This window comes from Callithrix jacchus, chromosome 16, assembly GCF_049354715.1.
Source record: "Callithrix jacchus isolate 240 chromosome 16, calJac240_pri, whole genome shotgun sequence".
Taxonomy (NCBI): domain Eukaryota; kingdom Metazoa; phylum Chordata; class Mammalia; order Primates; family Cebidae; genus Callithrix; species Callithrix jacchus.
Window position 1 is genome coordinate 50,864,496 of NC_133517.1, and position 15,130 is coordinate 50,879,625.

The 15,130-nt window shown below is 34.0% G+C and overlaps 1 protein-coding gene across 1 annotated transcript in view; it reads right to left on the bottom strand.

Annotated features, from left to right (window-relative positions):
• Positions 1-15,130, bottom strand: part of HNF4G (hepatocyte nuclear factor 4 gamma) — a 140,736-nt gene that overhangs the window by 51,912 nt on the left and 73,694 nt on the right. The window lies entirely within an intron of this gene.

A 15,130-nucleotide genomic window follows, 5' to 3' on the forward strand; every position in this document is an offset into this window, starting at 1 on the left:
AAAATTACAGCCTGTGACCATGTGATTTGCTCATACATGACACATTCTCCTTGGCACACCCAGAGTTATCAGCAATTTTCAGAACTCCGTAAGTTCTCCACTCCTACAAATACTGTAAGTACTCCACTCCTCTTTCTCCGATTCAAAAAATCATTTTATAATTTAAGAGAGTTAAAGTATTTATAGGTACAACACTAATTCAGCTCTGACATAGAACAAGCCTCAAACTTCAGCCAAGTATAGTAAGCAACAAGTTATTCAGAACACAAACAACAATGAAAGTGACGCATTCGCTCATCACAGCACCATGGATAAAAAGCTGTGATCTAGACCATAAGGTACTGCAAGAATATCTTGACAACATCTCTCATTGGAAGCCAGAGACACTCTACACCCAACTATCTTGAACTATCACTCTATTAGCAATAATACAGCATTAATTAAATGATCAATTTATGCCAGTCTCTGTGTTACTTTACATATTTTAACTTATTTAATACTTACAGCTCTGTAGGAAATCACCATTTTTCTCTTTATTTTATGTAGAAGAAACTGAGGCTTAGAGAGTTTAGTTAGTAAGCAACACAACCTAACACAAACGCAGGACTATTTAATGTCAAAGTCTGCTCTCTTAACCAGTGCTTTCCTTTACCATAGAAAATTGTTTTTAATAGTTGAGAATTATTTACCTATGAAGTTTTCTACATAAAAGTAATCTCTTTTTCCTTCCAAATCCCTCTTGTTGCCCTTCCTGATAACATCTCACTATTTTATAGATATTATGTATCTGTCCAGAAAAAGTATATACATGTAAAAACTGCATGTGTATGTGTTTGTGTACTTTCAAAATACAAATATATTACAATATGCATTTTGTTTTGTATATTTTGTTTAAAAACATGTCCATATCATCATCTATTGAACTACTCCCTACAAATAGACAGTTACTTCCAAACTTTTGCTATTACAGACAATATCATGACTAGCCTACAAATGTCACTACTAACAATGTGTGTCCTTTGAAAGGAAGAATTTTGGAGTCAAAGGTAGACTCTTTTTTTTTAGGTTAAATTACTTCAAAGCAATTATAATAATTACACACACTCCAACAATATATCATAATAGAATGTCTGTTTTTCCAAACCTCATCAATACCAAATATTAAAAGATATGTTTAAAAATTGATTGGTAAGAGCAGTGTTACATTGTTGTTTACCCTTATGTTTCTTTAATTATTTGTATAGGATGAGGCATTTTACCATATATTTAAAAGCTTGCTTTTTCTTTTGTTCTCGATCTCTTGATCTCATGATCCGCCCACCTTGGCCTCCCAAAGTGCTGGGATTACAGGCATCAGCCAACTATGGATAAGTAAAATAGGTTATATTTTATATAATAGAATATATAAATATATAACCCATTTTACTTAACCATAGGTTAGCTGATGGAAATATAGATTATTTCCTCTATTTGGTTTTTATGAACAATGCTATGGACACTGTTATATAATTTTTAATGTGACATATATTGTAAATGCTCTTGGGTACATGTTCTAAAGAGAAATTGCTAGATCATATGGTAACTCTATGTTTGTCTTTATGAAAAGCTGCTGGCCTGGTATGGTGGCTGACGCCTGTAATCCCAGCACTTTGGGAGGCCAAGGTAGGCAGATCATGAGGTCAAGAAATCGAGACCATCCTGGTTAACATGGTGAAACTCAAACTCTACTAAAAATACACACACAAAAAAAATAGCTGGGTGTAGTGGCACGTGCCTGTAATCCCAGCTACTCAGGAGGCTGAGGCAGGAGGATCACTTGAAGTAGGGAGTCAGAGGTTGCAGTGAGCAAACATCATGCCACTGCACTCCAGCCTGGTGCCAGAGCAAGACTCTGTCTCAAAAAAAAAAAAAAAAAAGAAAAACTGCTAAACATTTTCCCAGAGCCATTGCCCTGTTTACATTTCAACCAGTAATATATGAGACTTCAGTTTCTCCACATCCTCACCAACACTTGTTACTTTCTATTTCTTTATAGTCATTATGGGGGATGTAAAGCATTGTCTCATCGTTTTAAATTGCACTTTCCTAATGACTAACGATGTCGGATGTTGGGCATCTTTTCATGTGCTTATTGTCCCTTTATATATGTTCTTTGGAGTGACATTTATTCAAATCCCTTGCCGATTTTTGATTGAGTTTTCATCATATTGTTGCTGCAGTGTAAGAATTCTTTATATATTCCTCATATGAGACCCTTATCAGACATATGGTTTGCAAACATCTCCCATTCTATGAATTGTCTCTTCACTTTATTGATAATGTCTTTTGAAGCACAATGGTTTCTAATTTGGGAGAAGTCTAATTTATTTTTTCTTCTATAGTTTGTGATTTTATTGTGATATCTTATGATCCATTGCCTAATACAAATTCATGAATACGTTTTCTTTTAAGAGTTTGATAGTTTTAACAGTTACATTTGTGTCATTAGTCACTTTTAGTTAATTTTTGTATAAGTCAAGAAAGCACTCAGCATCATTGTTTTGCATGTAAATTTCCAGTTGTCCTGGCACCATTTTTTAAGAGACTATTTTTTCTCAATTGAATTGTCTTGCTGCCCTTGTCAAAATCAATTGATCATAAATATATGAAGCTTTTTCCCCTACTAGACTCTCAATTCTATTCCATTAAACCACATATCTGTTCCTATATTAACACTGTTCGGCTTTAATTACTGTATCTCTGCAGTAAGTTTTGAAACTGGAAAGTGTGGTTCATTCAGCTGTGATTTTATGCTGTTGTTAAATTTTCCTTTTTGCATATTTTAGGTCTCTTGAATTTTCATCTGAAATTTATTATCAGCTTGTCAAAATCTGCCAAAAAATAAAAACAAAAAGACAGCTGGAATTTTGTTAGGACTATGTTAAAATGTGGATCAATTGTGGAATATTGCCCTCTTACTTATGTATTAACTATTCCAATCCATTAACATGAGATATCTTTCCAATTATTAAGGTATTCTTCCATTTCTCTCAATAATGTTTGTAGTTTTTAGGGCACAAATCTTGTATTTCTTTTGTTAAATATGATTGTTAGTACCTTATTATTTTAATGTCACTGTTAATGAAATTATTTTCTTAATTTCAACTGTTTATTGCTAATTTATAGAGATAAAAGTAATTTTTGTATATTAATCTTGTATCCTATAACCCATTTATTAGTTTGAATAGCTACTGAGGGATTGCTTGGGGCTTTCTATATAAAACATTGTGTCATCTGCAAATTGACATAGTTTTACTTCTTCCTTTCCAATCTCAACACCTTTTCTTTCTTTTTCTTGCCTACTTGCCCTAGCTTCGACCTTTAGTAAAATGTTAAATAGAAGCAGCAAAACCAGACATTCTTATTTGTTCCTGACTTGAAATCTTTCAGCATATGTTTGATGTTTGATGTGGGTTTGCCATAAATGTACTGTATTCGGTTGCTAAAGTTCACTTGTATTTCTGGCTTGTTAAGTTTTTTTTCTTAAAAGTGTGTTGGATTTTGTAAAATGCCTTTTCTGTTTCTACTGAGATGATCATGTGGCTTTTGTTCTTTATTCTTTTGGTATACATTGATTTTTTAATGTTGAACCACCCTTTCACTTGTGAGATAAAGCCCACTTGATTATGATAGATAATCTTTTTTTATGTTGTTGTATTTGGTTTGCTAGTACAGTATTTTATTGAGGATTTTTTTCACTTACATTCATAAGATTGCTTTTCTGTCATTTTTTTTTCCTTTGATGTCTTTGTCCTGTTTTGTTATCAGGGTAATACTGGCCTCATATAATAAATTGTGTTCCCTTTTTCTCAATATTTCAAAGTGTTTTCAAAAGGATTTGTGGTAACTTGTCTTTAAATACTTGCTCAAATTCACCCGTCAAGTCATACAATTCTGGACTTTTCTTGTGGGAATTTTTTTTATCACTAATTTAATTATTTTACATGTTATAAGCCTATTCAGAGTTGCTGTTTGTACTTGAGTCAGATTTTTTTTTCCTAGAAATTTTTCCATTTTATCCAAGTTATCAAATTTGTTAAGAAACTTCATTGTTCCTAGTGGACTTCTATTGCTTTTTTTCCTTGTTAATTTTACACAAGTTAATAGAAGACCCAAAAATTGGGTATGGGTTTTGAGTAATATATATCTCAAAATGAAGAGTCACCGTCAGACAAATAATATTCTTTTAGAGAAATTTGATTTATATATGATGTTGCTGAAACAAAAATATAGTGCCTCTTACATTAAGCATATCTTTTTTTTTTTTTTTTTTTTTGTCTTGTGTGCCGATTAGGGATTCTATAATGATGGAATTTAAAAATTCTATGTGATTGTCAAATGTCCTAGCATTTGTCTGTGGTACGGATACTTCAAATTTCTCTTAAAATTTTCAGTAGGGTCTCTATTCATATCTATACTATACTATTCATATTCCAGTTAATTTTAAGTGGTGCTTGTATATTTTTTTAAAAGATTTTATAGCAAAATCAAAGATATCAGGATATTAAATCCAATTTAAGTTTAGTTTCTAAACAGACATACCATATTATAGGAATGTTCTTTTAATTTAAAAAAATTCCAGGAATCTTATAAATAAACTTTTAGCCTACAGTAACAAAAGCTGGGAACACTGAAATATCTGGAGAGATTTTTTTCAGCACTGTAAAGAAATCCACAATATCTAGGAAAGATCAGGGAACAACTAGAAAGAAAAGCATTTGGTAATATGGGTTCAGAAGAAATGAAGATTTTCTGCCTTGAATTTATAATGATTTGCTCCTCTTCAATAGCTACATGAAACCATTTTATCTTTTCTTCAATAAATTATTTATTAGATATATATTGCACTTTATACCTCTCTTAATTGCTCTACAATGTCTAGCCTTCTCCTGGTCTCTATTGTGTCCAGCAGTTATGACTTTCTTTTGTAAGGAATCAGATGTAGTGTCCTCTGGCTGACAAAATTAGGTGTATTTTGATGACCCACAAACAGAAACATACACCTTTTCTGCCAATAGAGAAAACAGACTTTGTTTTAAAACAGATAATACACAGCCTGTTTGGTTCTCAAGCCATCAAGCCCTTTTAATCTACACAGTATTTGAATACCTCATCAAAGCTTGTGAGGAACAAGCAAAGGGCTGTAGACCCTATTCAACTAGGTTTTCCTGAATCATAGGGCACTGGAACTGAGGAAATACCTTTTCTGCAACAAAATTTGCATTTTATTGTTAAGATAATGTTTCTAAATCTAGTAAAATCTAGCTCTGGATTTTTCCAAAAACTGCATTTCTCATAGTCACAAAACTTTAGACAGTCATCAGAGACATAGCAAAACCTTTTTTTTTTACATATTTTAATGTCCTTCATATATATATATAGCAATAATGCATTTGCTGCTGCTTCATTATAATGTTTCTACATGTGCTTCTATGTTTTCTATGTCTTTTTTACCACTTTTTTGGTTGTAGTCTAATTAATTTTCATGGAATAAAAACCAAATATTATAGGAGCTCTTTCATGACAACCAGTTATGTTCTTGAGCTGTGTAGAGAGATTCTCTTTTTATAAATTAAGTGGTAAGAGATGCAAAATTCTTTAAGAAATCCAGCATTTGGGAGCAAATCCCCTCTGAAAGTTAAGAGATGGAGAATTCTGGTGGCTGTTTAAAATAACTAGGAGTTTGAAACTGCCCTAAGAACAACTGGTAACGTCAAGCTTTTCTGTGAGTAGTTAAGGGTTGACCGACACAGAAAACATAAACAAAAAGACCTTCAGTGTTGTGAAGTTAATGTAACATCCACTGAGTTGTAAAAAAATTATTATGGTAAGATATACTCAGGAAGCTACTAGAACCCTGCCAGTAGGTGTCAGGAAGAGCTCATGACTAGAAAAAAGAACAAAGAATAACTGTGACTATAATAGGATTTTTAAAAGACCAATTATCTTTAAGAAGTACATTTTACTGTAAATTTTGTTTACTCTTATTACAGAATAATTTTCTGGAACTCTGAATTTTTTTTATATTACTTATATTGAATATACACTACTGAAGAAGTAACAGATTTTTCAATATTAGTTTTAATATTACATTATTTTTCCCGTGGACGTTTTGTCATTCAGTTATTAGTTATTAGTAATACCTGCTCATAACTATAATACAAGAGCTCACAAAGTTTAAAGACTTTGTTGAAGAGGGAAGGAATAAATAATTGATCAATAATAGGGGCAAAACTTGTAGAAATATCGATATTTTTCCATTTCTTTATTAAGTTTGGGACTATATTGTGCTGATTTCAGTATTATTCTTTGTACTGCAAATGTGTGTGTGTTTGTACCAAATATTTCATTGTAAACATTTAAAAGTGTTAAAGCAGACAGATTATTTGAGGCTGAAAGTTCGAGACCAGCCTGGTCAACATGGTGAAACTCCATCTCTACTAAAACTACAAAAATTAGGTAGGCATGGTGACAGCGCCTGTGGGCCCAGCTATTTGGGAGGCTGAGGAATAAGAATTGCATGAACCCGGGAGGTGAAGGCTGCAGTGAGCCAAGATCATGCCACTGTACTTCAGCCTGGGTGACAGAGGAGACTCTGTCTTAAAAAGAAAAAAAAAAATTATCACATTTGCCTTATAAAGTTCCAAAGTTGACAGAATGCTCAGGCAGAGACAATTAAACGTCAGGATCCTACTAGTTCCTCAGCATAGTCAATTCTGAGGCCTATAGTTACATTACAAGTTAGTTCTCCAAAGTATCCTTTAATATAATAATAACTTCCCTATTAATAAAATAGTTAATAACTTAACTATTATAATAAATGGGATAATAGTGAATGCCATCACATGGGGATATTAAAAATGGAAATGTCAGAGATATTACAACTTTATTAAAGTTTTCTATATGACTTTGCATGATATGAAATATCACTGTTGGTGATTTTAAAGATGACACAATGAGAAGAGTAGGATACTAGTTTAAGTTTTAGAAACATAATCTGTGAATCAGTTGCAAAAGCATAAATAGAACAAGCAAAAGTTATTCTGTCACATAATCTCTGCCATTATTCCTCTCCTATGATATTCATCTTGTTCTTTCTTCAGTGTTTTGTTATTTGATGAGATATATCAGTGTACTACTGGCATTACTTACTCATGAATGGAGACCAAACTATGAAACAATATAGTTTCCTTAACACCAAAAAACATCACCTTGCATATAGATAGCAGGTGGCAATTCAAAGTAAATTTAAATAAACACTGTTTTTGTTGCCTTTTTAAAGTAGAAATGTTTATTGTTAAATAAATATATTTTTCTATAATTCTGCATTTCAGTGCATGTTTATTTCTACATATGATATTGCCAGTATTATCTAAAATCTGATCCTTTCAAATATTACATTTTGCCACTATTCATTCATTAAAAAAAAAAAAGACCACTTATTATGTTCAAGGCAATAATCTAGGCAATAATTTCAAGAACTAATAAACCACAGTACTGGTCCTTGATAACACTGTTTCTAAATGCACAAGATTCATAATATTTTAGTGTGCAATCTTTACTTATTACATTCAATAAAAACAAACGTAATCCCTAGTCTGGGGCAGTATTCTCAATGGTCACAAATTAAAGCCTAATTTATGCAGCTGTAATAAAAGAACATACTAATGTTCATCTCATTATTTTGGGCAATAAAAATGATTTAAATTTATTTTTGTTACTTATCTGTCACATGATTTTTTTCATAGTCTCCTTGTGTATTGTCAACCAGTGTATGGGTTATCAACCAGTGTTGTATGGGAGAGTGGTAGCTTTTTCCTTACTCTGCAAAAACAACACTTTATCTGATTTTATTATGTCATTTATTTCATGCAGCTTGTCAATGTATTGAATACATGTTTATAATCTCATTAACTGTATTCTCTTAGCAAGAAGGTTTGATGTTTTAGACAGTTCAGATTTTTCTACAATTGTTTCAACAAAGTATGAATTTAATACATTTTGTGAATGAACTCTAAGTTTATAATCATTCAGTTTTCCTAATATATACTGTTACTATTTAAAATAACAATACAATGCTGCTCAGAGTTATCACATTGGAAAAATATTAACATACAAATGGTAGATTCTATTATTTGGCATTGATGTCTATCTCTACAAATTTACCTGCAGTGGAAAATGTAGAAACAGAAAAAATTAAAGAAAACATACCCCCAATTGTTTGGGACAAATTTTTTAACATTTTTTGGAAAAATAATAAGAAGAAATAATCAGGCTTAATAAAATTAACAGGTTCAGCAAAAAAGTCTAATTCTTACATATATATAATCATCAGTGGAACTATATATGCTTATAAACATTATTTAAACAGGCAAAAATAACACTATGAAGCTTACATAAATTGATTTTAAAACACTGTTGTTAAACTAGGTAAACAAAAAAGTTAAGAATATACTATATTTTAAAAAATGAAATGCAATCAGTAAACAACTATATAAAACATTTTCATCCTAAGCTCAATGTTATAAACAGTAATTTTCAAAATTTTCAAACTAGGATTTTATTATTTTTCAATTACAATACTGAGTATTGATAAGAATGGAGTCAAATGGACAATCACCTGTTCAATTACAATACCAAATACTGATAAGAATGTAGTCAAATGGACAATCTTTAACACTTTTGTTGGAAATATCCATGGTATATAAACATTTGGCAAAGCTATTTTGCTGCATATGCCTTTATGACTTTTGCCTCAATAATTCATTTTGTGAGAAAGAAAGCACATCTTTTTCTAAACACTCTTCAGGATGGGGAAACATGTGTCCAACCAACCTCAATTTATTTCCAGGTCATGAAACTCAGACTACTCAGTATAGTTCTGTCTAATAGTTCCTTTCCCTCCAGATATATACCTTTCTTTCTTTCTTTCTTTCTTTCTTTCTTTCTTTCTTTCTTTCTTTCTTTCTTTCTTTCTTTCTTTCTTTCTTTCTTTCTTCTTCCTTTCTTCCTTTCTTCCTTTCTTCCTTTCTTCCTTTCTTCCTTTCTTCTTTCTTTCTTTCTTTCTCTCTCTCTCTCTTTCTCTCTCTTTCTTTCTTTCTTTCTTGTACTTCAGGTTCTGGGGTACATGTGCAGATCATGCAGGATTATTGCATACGTACACATATGGCAATGTGGTTTGCTGCCTCCATCACCCAGTCACCTACATCTGGCATTTCTCCCCATGTTATTCCTCCCTGACCTCCCCACCCTGCCCCCTGCGCTGTCCCTCTCTTGGCCCCCGCAATAGACCCCACTGTGTGATGCTCCCCTCCCTGTGTCCATGTGTTCTCATTGTTCAATACCCACCTATGAGTGAGAACATGTGGTGTTTGATTTTCTGTTCTTGTGTCAGTTTGCTGGGAATAATGGTTTCCAGATTCATCCATGTCCCTACAAAGGACACAAACTCATCATTTTTTATGGCTGCATTGTACTCCATGGTGTATATGTGCCACATTTTCCTTGTCCAGTCTATCATTGATGGGCATTTGGTTTGGTTCCAGTTCTTTGCTATTGCAAACAGTACCTCTATGAACATACATGCACATGTGTCTTTATAAGAGAATGATTTATAATCCTTTGGGTAGATATCCAGTAATGGGATTGCTGAGTCAAATGGAATTTCTATGTCTAGGTCCTTGAGGAAGCACCATGCTGTCTTCCACAATGGTTGAACTAGTTTACACTCCCATCAACAGTGTAAAAATGTTCCTATTTCTCCACATCCTCTCCAGCATTTGTTGTCTCCAGATTTTTTAATGATCACCATTCTAACTGGCTTGAAATTATGTCTCAGTGTGGTTTTGATTTGAATTTCTCTAATAATCAGTGATGATGAGCATTTTTTCATACATTTGTTGGTCTCATATATGTCTTCTTTTGAAAAGTGTCTTGTTCATTATATCCTTCTCCCATTTTTGGATGGGTTTGTTTGTTCTTTTCTTGTAAATCTGTTTTAATTCTTTGTAGATTCTGGATATTATCCCTTTGTCAGATGGGTAGACTGCAAAATTTTTTTCCCATTCTGTTGGTTGCTGGTTCACTCTAATGACTGTTTCTTTTGCTGTACAGAAGCTCTGGAGTTTAATTTGGCCCCATTTGTCTATTTTGGCTTTTGTTGCCAATGCTTTTGGCATTTTAGTCATGAAGTCTTTGCCTATACCTATGTCCTGAATTGTTTTGCCTATGTTTTCTTCTAGGGTTTTTATAGTGTTAGGTCCTATGTTTAAGTCTTTAATCCATCTGGAGTTAATTTTTGGGTAAGGTGTCAGGAAGGGGTCCAGTTTCTGCTTTCTGCACACTGCTAGCCAGTTTTCCCAACACCATTTATTAAAGAGGGAATCCTTTCCCCATTGCTTGATTTTGTCAAGTTTGTCAAAGATGAGATGATCGTAGATGTGTGGCATTGCCTCTAGGGCCTCTGTTCTGTTCTATTGGTCTATATCTCTGTTTTAGTACCAGTACCATGCTGTTTTGATTACTGTAGCCTTGTAGCATAGTTTGAAATCAGGTAGCATAATGACTCCAGCTTTGTTCTTTTTGCTTAAGATTGTCTTGGCTATGTGGGCTCTCTTTTATTTCCATATGAAGTTTAAGGTGGTTTTTTCCAGTTCTGTGAAGAAGGTCATTCATACCTTGATGGGAATAGTGCTGAATCTGTAAATTACTTCTGGCAGTATGGCCATTTTCACAATATTGATTCTTCCTAACCATGAGCATGGAATATTTCTCCATCTGTTTGTGTCCTCTCTTATTTCCTTGAGCAGTGGTTTATAGTTCTCCTTGAGAAGGCCCTTTACATCCTTTGTTAGTTGTATTCCTAGGTATTTTATTCTCTTTGTAACAGTTGTGAATGGGAGTTTACTGAAGATTTGGCTCTCTGTATGTCGGTTATTGGTGCAAAAAATGCTTGTGATTTCTGCTCATTGATTTTGTATCCTGAGACTTTGCTGAAGTTGCTTATCAGTTTAAGGAGATTTTGGGCAGAGATGATAGGGTCTTCCAAATATACAATCATGTCATCTGCAAATAGAGAGAATTTCACTTCCTCTTTTCCTGATTGAATACCCTTTATTTTTTTATTTTTTATTTTTGCCTAATTTCTCTGGCTAGAACTTCCAATACTATATTGAATAGGAGTGGTGAGAGAGGACATCCTTGCCTAGTGCTGGATTTCAAAGGGAATGCTTCCAGTTTTTGCCCATTCAGTACGATATTTGCTGTAGGTTTGCCATAAATAGCTTTTATTGTTTAGAGATCTATTCCCTTGATATCTAGTTTATTGAGAGTTTTTAGCATAAAGGACTGTTGAACTTTGTCAAAGGCCTTCTCTGTATTGAGATAATCATGTGGTTTTTGTCTTTTGTTCTGTTTATGTGATGGATTACATTTACAGACTTGCATATGCTGAACCAGCCTTGCATCTGTGTAATGAAGACTGCTTGATCGTGATGAATAAGCTTTTTGATGTGCTGTTGCAATGGTTTGCCAGTATTTTATTGAAGATTTTTGCATCTATGTTCATCATGGATATTGGCCTGAAGTTTTCTTTTTTTGTTGAGTCTCTACCAGGTTTTGGTATCAGGATGATGTTGGTCTCATAGTTTCAGAAGGAATGTTACCAGCTCCTCTTTGTGCATCTAGTAGAATTCAGCTGTGAACCAGTCTGGACCTGGACTTTTTTGGCTATTAATTGCTGCCTCAACTTCAGCCCTTGTTATTGGTCTATTCAAGGTGTCAACTTCTTCCTGGTTTAGGCTTTGGAGGGTGCAAGTGTCCAGGAATTTATTCATTTCTTCCAGGTTTACTGGTTTATGTGCATAAAGTTGTTTGTAGTCATCTCTGATAGTATTTCTGTGGAATCAGTGGTGATATCCCCTTTATTGTTTTTTATTACATCTATTTGATTCTTCTCCCTTTTCTTTTTTATTAATCTGGCTAGCAGTCTGTCTATTTTGTTGATCTTTTCAAAAGATCCTGGATTTATTGAGTTTTTGAAGGGTTTTTTGCATCTCTATCTCCTTCAGTTCTGCTCTGATCTTAGTTATTTCTTATTTTCTGCTAGCTTTTGAGTTTTTTTGATCTTGCTCCTCTAGCTCTTTCAACTTTGATGATAGGGTCTCAATTTTAGATTCTTCCTTGCTTCTGATGTGGGCATTTATTTCTATAAATTTTCCTCTAGACACTGCTTTAAATGTGTCCCTCTGCATTGTTCTTGCTGGGAACTGCACTCTGGAGCTGTTTCTATTCAGCCATTTTAGATCCTCCCATGCCTTGCTTTTTTTTCTCCAATTGTTTAACAAAAATATCGTCCATTCCAATGATATTTTCCCTTCTATCCCAAATTTTACTAAATGTATATAAAATAAGAAAGATATACATGTTTCAATACATATTTTCACATATATTTAAGTATTTTAGGATTCATATGTATATGACTACATATGTATTTATGTGTTGAGTATATATATATATGTTTCAGTCATATTCCAACTCTGTTCCCTCATGCATTTGTTGCACAAAGTGGTCTGCAGACTTCCACTTGTTTTTTGTGTCAAAGCAATCTTATTGTTCAGAGAATTGCACTCTTTCTCTGCTCCAAAAATGAAAACGGCAGAGACTGCTTGGATGAGAAGTTCCTTGACTTTTTCTCAAGAGAAATCAGCCTCCTTGCTTATAAATCAAAGCCAGAAGATATTTCTGGCCTTGCTTGTGTGGTTCCTATGAGGGTGAGATGAGCCACTGTGTAAGGTCAGCTGGGATGGATAGAAAATAAAAGTAATGGACTTCAGTGTGACTCAAGACAAATCATTGTACCCCTTCTAGGCTTTGGTCCTCTACAAAATGAGGATAAAGTGACCCATCTCATAAAATGTCTTTCAGGAATAAATGAAATAAATTATGTGCAAGCATTATGTAATGTACAAAATAATGTGGTGAAGGCCATCATTATTGGTGAGAATGCGGCACATATGTGAAATGTGCACAAACATAGGGGGTCATGATAATGCTTCCATCTGGTGCTGGACCATGCATTTTATCTGAAAATACTCTGCTTTAACCCGTCTTTGGCTTCTTCTTTAATCTTTCATTAAGACTCTCGGACAGGTTTTAGCTAGAAAGCTAAATAGATAGTTTTACATTAAATAATTATTAAAGCAGACGGCATTATATTTGATCTCAGACACTACTTAGGGTAATTCATACTATCAATGCTGAAAAAATTTAGAAGGGGAGGAAAAAAATAGGTGGTAATAAGAGTGACAGGTCAGGTTGGGGAGGTGGCATTTGAGCTGGGCCTTGAAACATTGGAATAATGTTAAGGAACAAGCATTTTAAGCCAGGAATTGAGTATGAGAACAGGTGTAGAAAACTTATCTTAAAGATGATTACTTTCAGTATGCAAGGAAAGAATGAAATGAAGTCATAGTGATATGTGCTAACACAAAGCCATGCACAAGAAAACCAGCACTGCCCTAGAGTAAACCTGGCCTAAAGAGGCCATCACTGAAACAGACTTCAAGGTATGGCAAGGGCCTCACTGTCGAAAGCCACGTGTTTGGTAAAGTATTCTTCTTCGTGTGCCCATCTCTTAAACACAGTGGCCTATCTAGAAACAGCTGGCCTCTTCTGCTTATAAATCTTCATGGCCTAATCCTTAGTCCTCTAAGTGACTTGCATTCCCCATTTCAATGAGAATTACAGTGATCTGGCCAGACGTGGTGGCTCACGCCTGTAATCCCACACTTTGGGAGGCCGAGGAGGGTGGATCACCTGAGGTCAGGTGTTTGAGACCAGCGGAAAAACCCTATTCTTACTTAAAAAAAAAAATTAGTTGGGTGTGGTGGCATGCGCCTGTAATCCCAGCTACATGAAAGGCTGAGGCACGAGAATCACTTGAATCCAGGAGGCAGAGGTTTCAGTGAGCAGAGATTGCACCACTGCACTCCAGCCTGGGCAACAGAGGCAGATTCTGTCTTAAAAAAAGAAAGAAAAAGAATTGCAGTGATTTTAGAAGTGTGTTTTTGTGCTTTTCATTTTTTTTTTTTTTTTTTTTGAGATGGAGTTTCTTGTCACCCAGGCTGGAGTGCAGGGGCACTTTGTCAGCTCACCACAACCTCCACCTCCTGAGTTCAAGTGATTTTCCTGCCTCAGCCTCCCGAGAAGCTGGAATTACAGCCATGTGCCACCACACCCAGCTAATTTTGTATTTTTAGTAGAGACGGGGTTTCTCCATGTTGATCAGGCTAGTCTCGAACTCCCAACCTCTTGTGATCCACCTGCCTTGGCCTCCCAAAGTGCTAGGATTACAGGCATGAGCCACTGCACCTGGCCAAATTTCTACAACCTAAAACAATTGCCTACAAGATACTATGATTTTCGCATATAATTACTAACTAGATTTTTTATTCTCAACATGTATTTATTAGTATTGCATAAAATATAATTATCATAAAATTAAATTATCAAGTAAAAAATTATGTATCAGTAACATGTTGTAAACAACACTGATACTTAATATATGCCTGTTCTAAGACTCCAGATATACCGCATTTATTGTTCCAGTAATCCTTTGCACAGATATTATTACTACTTCATTTCATAGTAGAAGTTGATGTTAATAAGGCCTAATTTACTTGCTTGAAGTCACAGAACTCATAAATGGCAGAGACAAGATTGAAAGCCTGTACTTTCCAAATACAAGCTAATAAATTTTGAGGGATGGGTGAGAGGGGTAGCTTCTTGGATTTCCAAATTATAAGAGGCCCTGAAATAACTCTAGACCTAAGTCAACAAATTTATACTAGTGCTGAGATGACTGATGTAGGAAGTTAAGAGAGGGAGAGAGGAAAATGCAAATTATTCAGCATAGACTTTTTCTATTGAGTATTTTATATGTGAGTGTATGATTTCAGTTAGCTAAAAGTGGAAAATCAAACTCCACTCAAACTGTTCTGTTTACTAGACAAAAAATATTGTTTTTTTATTACCTACATTATAAACATTTTTAAAATTCTTCAGAAAATCATAATATCTAAGTAAGAACAAA